Source organism: Cryptomeria japonica, chromosome 5 (genome assembly GCF_030272615.1).
Source record: "Cryptomeria japonica chromosome 5, Sugi_1.0, whole genome shotgun sequence".
Lineage (NCBI taxonomy): Eukaryota > Viridiplantae > Streptophyta > Pinopsida > Cupressales > Cupressaceae > Cryptomeria > Cryptomeria japonica.
Genome location: NC_081409.1, coordinates 175,292,739 through 175,304,296, shown reverse-complemented (window position 1 = coordinate 175,304,296; position 11,558 = coordinate 175,292,739).

Sequence of the window (11,558 nt, the reverse complement as noted above, 5' to 3'; positions counted from 1 at the left end):
GAGAAGAATTATGTGATTGAGGAGAAGAATTACATGTCTGATTAGGTGAACCAGTGGTAGGCTGAAGATAGACAGAGCAAGGTAAATAGTTGGTAATGTAAAGCAAGATTCCTTTTCACCAATCTCAACAACAATCAGAGGCGTTGATATTTGTGTTACCATCAATGCCAAAGGGGGAGATTGTTGGCATTTTTAGTTTGTTAGAATTTTGCATATAGATTGCATTAATGATGTGTTGTCATTGATGTCAATTGAACCGATAATGGTATTCATGTTATTGCTAATATTGTTGTTTTTTATATTGGCTAGTAACTGGCAAGAAGAGCTTTGTGGAAGATGTTGTAAGCCGGTGTGTTAAGTTTGTGAGTTGAACTAGTAAACCGGTGTAAAGGGTTAAACCTTTCTATGTGATGTAACCAGTAAACCCTATCAGTTGTTAAACCGTAACTGATAAATTTTGTTGGTTTATTATCTGATGAATAGTAATGATGGAGACACATGTGATCATTGCATGAGGATAAGTTCAGATTGTTTTGGCGCGTTTGTTTGTTGTCTAGGGAAGGAGAAAAGTGGATTGCATCTAATGCATAGCATGTGATGAGTTACAAAGTCTGATGAAGTGATGATCATGGAGTGGTTGGAATTTTCTTGAAGAATGTGAAGAGATTGTTATGATTTCTAACGATCAAGATTGTACGGACTTGTTTGTAATCTAGATGATAAGAATTAGGTTTTTGCTGTGTTACCGACATAATTAATTTGTATTTAAGGTCGATGAAGTTGTTTGTAAAAGTTGTTGGCAAGATTGGCAGAAACCTATTGAGCGCGTAGTTGCCTAACCGGTGAATGGATCTGCACTTTGAGTAAGGCAGGTTAAATTTTAAAAGGATCTGATCAAGCAAATGTAGTGATATTCAGACAGATCAAGAAAACCTATTGTTTTATAACAATTACAACAAAAGTAAAATCCCTTAACCGGGTAAGCTCTAAAAAGCTTGCTTACTTATTAAATCCTCTAACAAGGTGGTCCATTAGCTTGGATTCTTAAATCCTCCAGCAAGGTTACTCCTAATAGGGTATTGTGACTTTCATCAAGGCATATTTGTAAATCCCTTAATCGGGTTATTCCTAACCTGAATTAGCTCTTAAAAAGACTTATTGTAAAGCTTTAATAGGCTTGGATCCTAATAGGGCGAACTTCAGAAGAGTTCAGATAGCTATCCTTGTGAGTCTCATCTCACCATGGTTTTTACCTATTTGGGTTTTCTAAATATAAACATTTGTGTCAATTGGTGAATGTTTTTGTGGTTATGATATTATTTGTTGACTTGATTAGCTTTCGATAAGGCATGATAACTAGAAGTATTGAGAGATGAATATGTTGAGATATGATTAAGCATTGTTGATGTTTACAAGATTGGAGTTGTTTACTGTTAAGTTGTCATAACAGTCAAACCGATTGATGTCAAGTATTCTTATGAAGATTGATCTTAACTGTGATATGTCTACTTTGTGTGATTGAATTCGAGTTTGGGAACTTTGTACCAGTTTTTTAGTATACTGATTCACTCCCCCCTCTCAGTATTCTACTAGATACTTATTCTTTCATCATACCATCATTTACACCTGGGAATTTATTTCCATCAAAGGAGAAAATCACTTTCTTAACTTCCTCCTTAGAGGGGATGGCCACCAAAGCCTTGTTTTGAGATTCATTAATGATAGAAGGAATGGTCTCTAGGAGGGCCCTCTAAGAAAGATCATCCATACCACAATCCGCTGAGAGAAGAGATTTAAAAAAATTCTTGGCTTCATTCCGAATCTCATCATCCTTTCTTGTTTCAATTCCACCAATTTTCAACTTAGAGATCCTATTTGCATCCTTATGTTTCATAGAATTGATATGAAAGAACCTGGTATTTCCATCCCCAACTTTATGCCAGAGAAATTTGGACTACCATTTCCAAAATTTGTCTTCTCTTCTGATAATCTTATGATAGTTAACAAGAACTTTATTTTCCTCCCTAATAGACACTTCTTTATATTATCTTTCACATGCCTTAATTTTTTCGCCATTCTATACATCACGGTACCTTTGACATCAATAGACCACCACTTCTCAATGGCCTTCTCAAGGTTAGGATGGTCCAGCCAAATCCTTTCAAATCTAAAGGAGAAGTTTATTTTAACACTTATATTCTCGCCCATAAAAACCATAGGAAAGTAGTCAGAACCATTATGAGAAATAGCTAATAGGGAGCTGAGATAATGATTAAACCAGTCATTAGAGATAAGGGCCCTGTCAAGTCTGACTTGAATAAGATATTCCCCCGCCCTTCAGTTGGTCTAGGTAAAATTGGCACCTTGGAGATCAATATCATGCAAACCCTAGTTATTAATAAAGTTCACTAGATCCATTCTACTTTCTAACTAAGAGGGGACACCCCCAAACTTCTCATTATCACGGAGAGGGGTGTTGAAATCCCCCATGACCATCCACGTTTCAACATTAAAAAGAGACCGAATGGCCTCCAACTTCTTCCAGAATTTACATCTACCAAGTCTATTATTAGGGGCATAAATATTAGTCAGGAGCCAAGAGGTACCATCCCCTGAGTGATGAAACCTAACAAAGGCCAAGTTGCTATCCTTCTTTACAGGAACCCTAATAACACACCTTAAATTCCAAAAAATGACAATGCCCCCAGAAGCACCATCCAAGCTACCTCCTGAAATTCCCCCATTCTTAAAAAGATTAATCTTCTCAACTTTTTCTTTAATCATTTTAGTTTCTTGGATAAGAACAATGTCCGGTTTATGCTCTCTAACTAATTTTTTAAGAACATCCTGTTTATGTGGACTATTCAATCCACATATATTCCATGAAACAATTTTCATTTTATTTTTAGGGAACATACCTCAAGGATGGTCATCTGAGTACCATATGCTATATTCTTGCTTGCCTCTTGATCTTTGATATAGCTTGCTGATTTAATTCCTGGAGGAGAGGGGATAAAATGGGTATCGACTTTAGTCTGATTTCTTGTCTTGACTGGAGTAGCCTAAGGGGTGGATTTTGACTCCTTTTTTCCAACTTTCTTTTGTTACACAACTTTGTTATTTTAGATATCTTCCTCTTGGATGTTCTGGGTGATTTTCTTCTGCTTGACATCATCATCCTCAACCCACTTAGCACTTATATTAAGCTATGATATCATTGGGGACTATTGGAATGCAGATTTCACCATATCCATCGATTCTGACGGTGAGATCCCTCCAAGGATCAAACACCTCCAGGGTTCCTCATAGTCAGATCTAGGGCCATCTCTATTTGTGTTTTCAATAATGAAATTCAAATCCGCTTCCTCCTCGGTGTGCAACACCACCTGTATTTCTCCATCTTCTAGGTTATCACTTCATTGTTCCTCCTGATTGGTGTTTTGTCATTCTCTCTCGTATTTTCCTGTTTGATCCTCTTTCCCTTCTTCAACCATCTGTTTTTTTTGGTTTTCCATGTTAATTTCCCCATGTTACTAGAAGCTATCAGGGATGATAACACGCTGGCGTTCTTCTGCCATTTTTTCTTTTTCAACAATCTTTGGTTGCTTAGCAGGTTTTTTGGCTCTCCATTGCATTATCTTATCTTTCTTCTCTTTCTCTTTGACGACCTGTAAAGGGCATTTTCTAGAAGTATGCCCCAATATTTTTGTAGTGAAAACATGCAAAAGGGACACTTTCATATTCCATAGGTTGGATCCACTTCCCCAATCTGGAGTTAATCTCGATAGATAATGACATATTCGTGCCTTGCATAACTCCCACACAAATCCTTGCTAAGGTAAGCCTTCTTCTAGCTACTGTGATAGGATCCATAGATAAGAGTTCCCCAAAGCAAATAGCGATTCCTTTAAAAACATCTTCAACCCATAACTCTAGAGGAAGGCCCAACAATCTGACCCAAAAAGGAGCTTGTACAAAAAAGAATTCATTTAGGTCCATCTTACGTGACCACTTTGTGCAAGCGTAGATTTTCATATCAACCAAGGACCATCACAAAAGCACCCTCGACATGTTTTCCTCACAAGAAAAGGCCATTGATAGCGCACCTCTGGACATAGACGTGATCTCCACTTGACCTTTATGCATCCATTTATATTTAGCAAATGTCTTGACAACATCAATATTCAGCCTCGCGCCCAAATTTTTTCCTACCCGAGTCATTGCCATAAGGCTAATGTTATGCTCAATCATCTGGTCTAGAACTAGAATAGAAAATCTACCATTTGCTGGTTCTGAGATATTACAAATTAGTGGGAGTGAGGACTTTCCACTTGATTTGACACCAAATAGAGACGTCCATGACAGACCGTTGTCCCTACAAACAGGTCCCTTCCTTGGGCTGTGTCTAGCACGTGATTCTCCATTCCCCCCATCAGGATCAAGAGGCTTGTTGCCATCTTCTGGGTTCCCATCCCCCGGCTCCTTACCATTTGGCTCAGATGAATCAAGGCACTCATGGGATCCGTCCTTTCTGCCCTCGCCCTAGTTTGGTTGTCCATTGTAGGGTTTCTCGCCCAGTCCTAATTTGAAATTCAAAGTCGCTCTCTTCTCCTGGTCCCACATTGCTCTCTAATTTTTACTCTGATACAAATTGTTGAACACACCATGGGGGATTAATTGAAACAAAACTGTGCACTAGTTTGTTATTTCTAAGAGTGATCTCACTATATATCACATTTTGTATTTCAATTGTGTGAGATATTATTCACATCAACATTTTACATTATACTCCATCATCCATAATCAAGATGGAGGAGTTTATAAGGATAAGGAAACCACATCTACCCTCCAATGTTTAATTTCATAGCTTACTAGATAGCAGAAAACAAGGTTGAAATAGGTTCAAACATCATAAAAATTAGTTTAGTCCATCATCACTCGCCATAGCCTACGTGATTCGAACCTGTAACCTAGATCAGATACCACTTGGTACAAGCTAGGGTTGTTGTTGGACCGAAAGATTGATATGTCAATGCCTGATACAACCACTAGACTTATATAATCCATAGGAGGCTGTTAAACCATATCGCGAATCCCCGCGAGGGACGCCCGCCCACTGCCAACATATGTATGTATGTATGTCTGTATGTATGTATGTATCAAAATTCATGTATTATCCAAATAATATTACTATTTCATATCTATAGAAAAAAATAATAGTTCAACATAATCAATATGTCACATATTGTTATTCATACAAAATACTCAAATTGATATATAGAGACTGTTGTCTCAATTTGATACCACTGAGAAGGAACAATATTAGTTTATGGTTTGCGTATGGAATGTAGTTTTGGTATCAAAAATTTAATTATTGAGGGGGACTCCATGAATATAATATCATCTCTTAAGAAAATGGAAACTCCAAATTAGAGTGTCAGGTACAGTCTTCAAGAGACATGGGAAAATTTGAAAACCTAGGATAATTTTTTTTATCAAACATTGCAATAGGGAAGCCAATGGAGTAGTCGATTTCCTAGCCGATAAAGGATGTTGGCTAAATTTGGGGGAAATTTTGTTAAGTTATGAAGAAATCCTCGTGGATGAAGAATTGGCACCCTTAGCCATGTCACAACCATTTAATTAACCTTATTTTGTTTGTTTATTTTGTTCTGATTGTTTTAGGTGAACTAATGCATGCATCATATTTAATGGACATAAGCCACAACACATTCAGATGAAGCATGGTAGTGAAGATTTAAAAGACTGTCATTCTTCTCACATCATAGGAAAAGTGTTCTTCAATGTGACTGAGGTGGCATCTTTCCAACATTTGTGCAAGATTACCAAGTAGTGTGGGAAATATATATTGGTAACACCATTTAAGGTTGATTATAATTCCTTCTTTCTGATTTGAGTGTCAAGTGGCTTTTCCTTAGGAAATCATGGTACTTTCCTAGTAAATTTCATGAAAATGGAAATGATTTTTTGATGTGCAATAGGTTTTGATCAAACACTAGCAAGGTTAAGAAAGTAAGAAAATAATTACTTCAATCTACTTCAAATCCCTCACTTGTATGATTACATTTCTATTTTGAGCTTATTGTTTCCATAGATTTGGGTGGCATTTGAGGAGATGGATTTAGGAGGGAAAAATGAACATTTTGTTTCATCATTTTTTTCTCTTTGTTCTCTCTGTCTACTAGTGGTTGAAATAATAGAGTATAAGCCTTAGAAATAATGCATTTCATTTACATTTACTGACTGTGAGTTTCCAACATATGTGTTCTACACAATGAAGCATATGAAGTACATCTTCAAGTGGGATTGTGTGCAATCTAGAGGGCGATCATTATTATAGTGGGCGAAGAGGTTCTTAATCTAAAGGCTCCTCAACTTTTTTTCCTTCTTAGGTTGTTTTTGTATTCCTATCTAATGCATTTGATTTTCTTTAGAATTATGGATCTTTGTTCCATTTGTGTTCTATATGTCATGGACGGGTTCATATCTACTGATCATGATAATTAAAGGGTTGTGAAAAAGCATGTCTTGTTTAATAATAAGGGATGGATAGATGAATTTTCCCTAAGAAATGTTTGAAGAGGAAGCCCCATTATGTTAGTCTATATAATACTATGGAAATAGGTCTTGAATCAAACAAATGTAAGATCTTTGACAGTGAACTAGGTTTGTTCTTTGAGCAGATTTCTTCTTCAGAGGCATCACAAATTTTAGAACTCTTTTATTCACTGCATCACTTGGTTCTACATCAACTGCGTCAACATAGGATTGAGAATATCTCAATCTGGCTACACTTTTAAAATATTCTTTTAATTATGAGGAATTCTACATGCTCATTTAGACCCTTCTCAATAAAATGTATTATTTTTTATATAAATTAAAGAGGGATCTCTTAATAGGGCAAAAATATATTAAATAAAATGTATGATGACTGACTTCTTTGAGCCCTTATCACACATGGTTTGAATTAAATTTTATCACACAAGATCCTTCGAAGGATCAAAAACCTCTAGGCTTCCTCGTAGTCAGATCTAGGGCCATCTCTGTTAGTTTTTTTCATAATTCAATTCAAATCTGCTTCCTCCTTGGTCTGCAACACCACCTGTATTTCGCCATCTTCCAGGTTATCACTTCATTGTTCCTCCTGATTGGTGTTGTGTCGTTCTCTCTTGTATTTTCCTATTTGATCCTCTTTCCCTTCTTCAACCATCTGGTTTTTTGGTTTTTCCATTTTAGTTTTCCCATGTTGCTCGAAGGTATTAGGGATGATAACACTTTGGGTTTCTTCTGCCATTTTTTCTTTTTCAGCAATCTCTAGTTGCTTAGAAGGTTTTTTGGCTCTCCATTGCATTGTCTTATCTTTCTTCTCTTTCTCTTTGATGACCTGTAGAGGGAGTTTTCTAGAATTATGCCTCGATTTTTGGCAGTGAAAACATGCAAAAGGGACACTTTCATATTCTATAGGTTGGATCCACTTCCCCAATCTAGAGTTAATCTCGATAGATAATGGCATATTTGTGCCTTGCATAACTCCCATACAAATCCTTGCAAAGGTAAGTATTCTTCAAGTTATTGTGAATGGATCCATAGATAAGAGTTCCCCAAAGGAACTAGCAATTCCTTTAAAAACATCTTCAACCCATAACTCTAGAGGAAGGCCCGACAATCTGACCCAAACAGGAGCTTGTACAAAAAATAATTCATTTAGGTCCATCTTAGGCAACCATTTTGTTCAAGTGTAGATTTTCCAATAAACCAAGGACCATCACAAAGCACCCTCAACATGTCTTCCTCACATGAAAATCGCATCAATAACGCACCTTTGGATATAGCCATTATCCCCACTTGACCTTTATGTCTTCCTCCTGATTGGTGTTTTGTCGTTCTCTCTCGTATTTTCCTGTTTGATCCTCTCTCCCTTCTTCAACCATCTGGATTTTTGGTTTTTCCATGTTAGTTTTCCCATGTTGCTTGAAGGTATCAGGGATGATAACACTTTGGGGTTCTTCTGCCATTTTTTCTTATTCAACAATCTCCGGTTGCGTTAGAAGGTTTTTTGGCTCTCCATTGCGTTGTCTTATCTTTCTTCTCTTTCTCTTTGACGAACTCTAGAGGGAATTTTATAGAATTATGCCCTGATTTTTGGCACTGAAAACATGCAAAAGGGACACTTTCATATTCTATAGGTTGGATCAACTTCCCCAATCTAGAGTTAATCTCAATAGATAATGGCATATTTATGCCTTGCATAACTCCCATACAAATCCTTGCAAAGGTAAGTATTCGATAGATAAGGAAACCACATCTATCTTCCAATGTTTATTTTCATAGCTTACTAGATAGTAGAAAAGAAGGTTGAAATAGGTTCAAACATCATAAAAAGTAGTTTAGTCCAATAACTTGTTGAAATATGTGCAAGCACCTCTAAATTAGTTTTTCCCAATAACATGTTATTGGGATAAACTAATTTTAGAGGCGTTTGCACCTATTTTAAGCTTGTTATGAGGTATCTAGTAAGCTGTGAAATTAAACATTGGAAGGTAGATGTGTGTTCCTTCTATCTTGTATGATGTCTTATTTGGAGCTACGATATATCATAGATCAAGCATTTGGGGTTAATTTGTATTGAGGTTCCAATTCATATAGTTGTCATGGTTGGTTTAGGAAGAGGACACGAAAACCATCATGCAAGTAATTGGAGATGCTAGTTGTGCTACAAACCCTTTTATTCTTATGCAGCCCATATATATTGTTTAGATTAGTTTCCTATACGTGTTGTAAAGACCAGAAGGATTTTGTTTTTGCATACTATAAGCTTCTTTTCATTCTTTTGTAATTGTATGTTCTACTTGTTTTTTGCATGCTTCATTTATCCCATTTGATTATAGAGATTCTTTTAAAAATTGTTAGTGTTAATCGAGGAAATGAATATGATAAAGTACTAAGTCAAGTGTGGTTCAAGCGTATTGTAATAATTCAACTTCAATAATGTTCCATCCTAGAGAAGAATCATGCATAAAAAGTTTAATTGCATATCATCTTCTTTTTTATGAGAACTTGCATGAATTGTATCTAGATTATTTAGTTTTTCTTGAGCACATCTTACTCCTAACATCATACATTTTAGTAAATTTGAGATAACATCTCATAATTAAAGCATTTGGTTAATGATCTTGAATATGTCATTTCATTTGCATCATGTCACATGTTAGTTTGAGGGTCATTCATTATGGTTAGTGTGCTTGAATATTTTTAGTACTTGTTACTATATATCAATTTTAGTCATAACTCAAGATCAACATCAAGGTATGCATGAATATTCAAGACTTGTTCATTAACATATTATGGAGTTCTTCTGCTTCCATCCTCTTTCCGCATCAATGGGAAGTCTTTCCCACTAGATTTTTTCTCTTTAACAACTTTGTTAGGGTTTATTTGTACTTTTCAAGACCCTAATCTCTTTGTATCCACCTAGTTGTGCATGGAGGGTGTTAGTGTAGATATTTTTTCTAGATAACCTTACTTGTGAATACTTTGTACTTTTTATATGCTTTGTTCCTGTGTGCTATCTTGTATGGTCATCACATGTCTCTATCCTAGATAGAACACTTTCTATTCTAGATGACAAAAAAAATTTCAATTTAAATTTATATCTTATTAAGTTAAATATTTCATTAAGTTATTTATTTACATATTTTTTGTCTCTCACTATTGTCTCAATTTGACTATACATGTGCTTGACTTATGTGGCTTTCTAATATTAGCGATATATTCAAAGGTTCTAGCCAATCCAAAAAAAAATTCACTTTTTAATATGCATTGCCAAGTGTAAGCTAGTCAATGACGAGTGCAATATTATTAATGAAAAATGAATTACGGAAAATGACATTGAGAGGGAAAAGGTGTTTAGTATAGGGTGGTCAAAAATGGATTTCTTATGTAGGGAAAGACCTAAAAAAAATAAAAAATCAATAGGGTTTTAAGGAGTAAATAACGTAAAGGTAAGAGTGAAATGAGTTGAATTTAAGGTAGTGAAATCACATGGAAATGATTGTGGATTCATTATCTGTTGTCCACAATAGTTGCATCTTTGATGAATTATTACTTGACACAATTACTAATTCATTGTGGGAAACAATCTTGTCGTGCATTTTCCATTTTTATAGAATAATACGCTTAGACTGGAATAATCATAAAGAGGTCGATCTAAAAATTTGTGTCCTCCCTAACAAAAATACAAGGACTCTAGTTCTAAGTTTCTACCCTTAGCTCAAGCTACCTCTCTCAAGTCTCCCTTTTGATAAAGGAGCCTTTACATCTATATTGATACACAAAACTAAAAAAATGTTTCGAAGCCTTATTAGATATATAGTCTTTTTTAAAATCCCAAATTTATAAAATAGCCCACATTAGACATATAGTTAAATTATAAAGTTGAGGTTGTATGTCATCATTGTATGTATGGGGAGAACATTTGACTTAGACATATAGTTAAATTATAAAGTTGATGTTGTATGTCCTCATAGTTAAATTAGCCTTTTGAGCCTCTTGATTTTAAGATCTATGATGATTGTATCTAAGATATGTCTTGGAAATTTGACTCTAGGTTTATTATCTTGGAAATTATGGAAAAGCATCCTTTTGTGAAAGAGTTTCCAGGTCAATCCAAATGAAATTGGTTAAACATTGAGTCTCCAAAGGTTGACCTACTTTATTGTGCCCTCTTTTTGGTCATCTTCCACTATTTTGTTGCTATCATGAAAATCACTAATTTCTATTAGGAGTCTACTTGATTGTCCCTAAAATTCTGAACTAGTGTTGGGATTGTGCTGGAAATAGAGATTTGTCAACTTAGTGTCTTGATTTATAACTTGCAATCAGATTTGTTATCAAAAGATACACATATAGTCCAACAAGTTATAAAGATAATTCTAATCATAATCCTAATAATTATAAATACATGTGAGTTTTCTTTGAGGATTTACCCAATGACTCATCCATGCTATGAAGCCCATGAGAGATCATATAAGGTGCCTTGAGCCTATCCATTAAGTTCAAGGACTTGAAAGTACATTTGTCATTTGACCTCCTAGCTTAACTTGAATGGACCATTTGGCTACTTGCTTTCCTTGTATGCCCACATCTCGCCTCCATAATGGGATGAAACTTTAAAGAAATTAATTATTTATTTTATTATATAGTGATTATATACATACATATATGTATGTGTATATATAGATGTATGTATGTATATGTGTGCACGCACGTGCACATGCATACACACACACACACACATACACACACACAAATATATGTATGTATGTATGTATGTATGTACATGTATATGTAAATATATATTTATATGTATATATCTATGTATATATATACACATATATATACATATACATATATATATACATATATATATACATATATATATACATATATATATATATATGTATGTATATACATATGTACACACACACACACACACACACACACACACACACACACATATATATATATATGTATATACA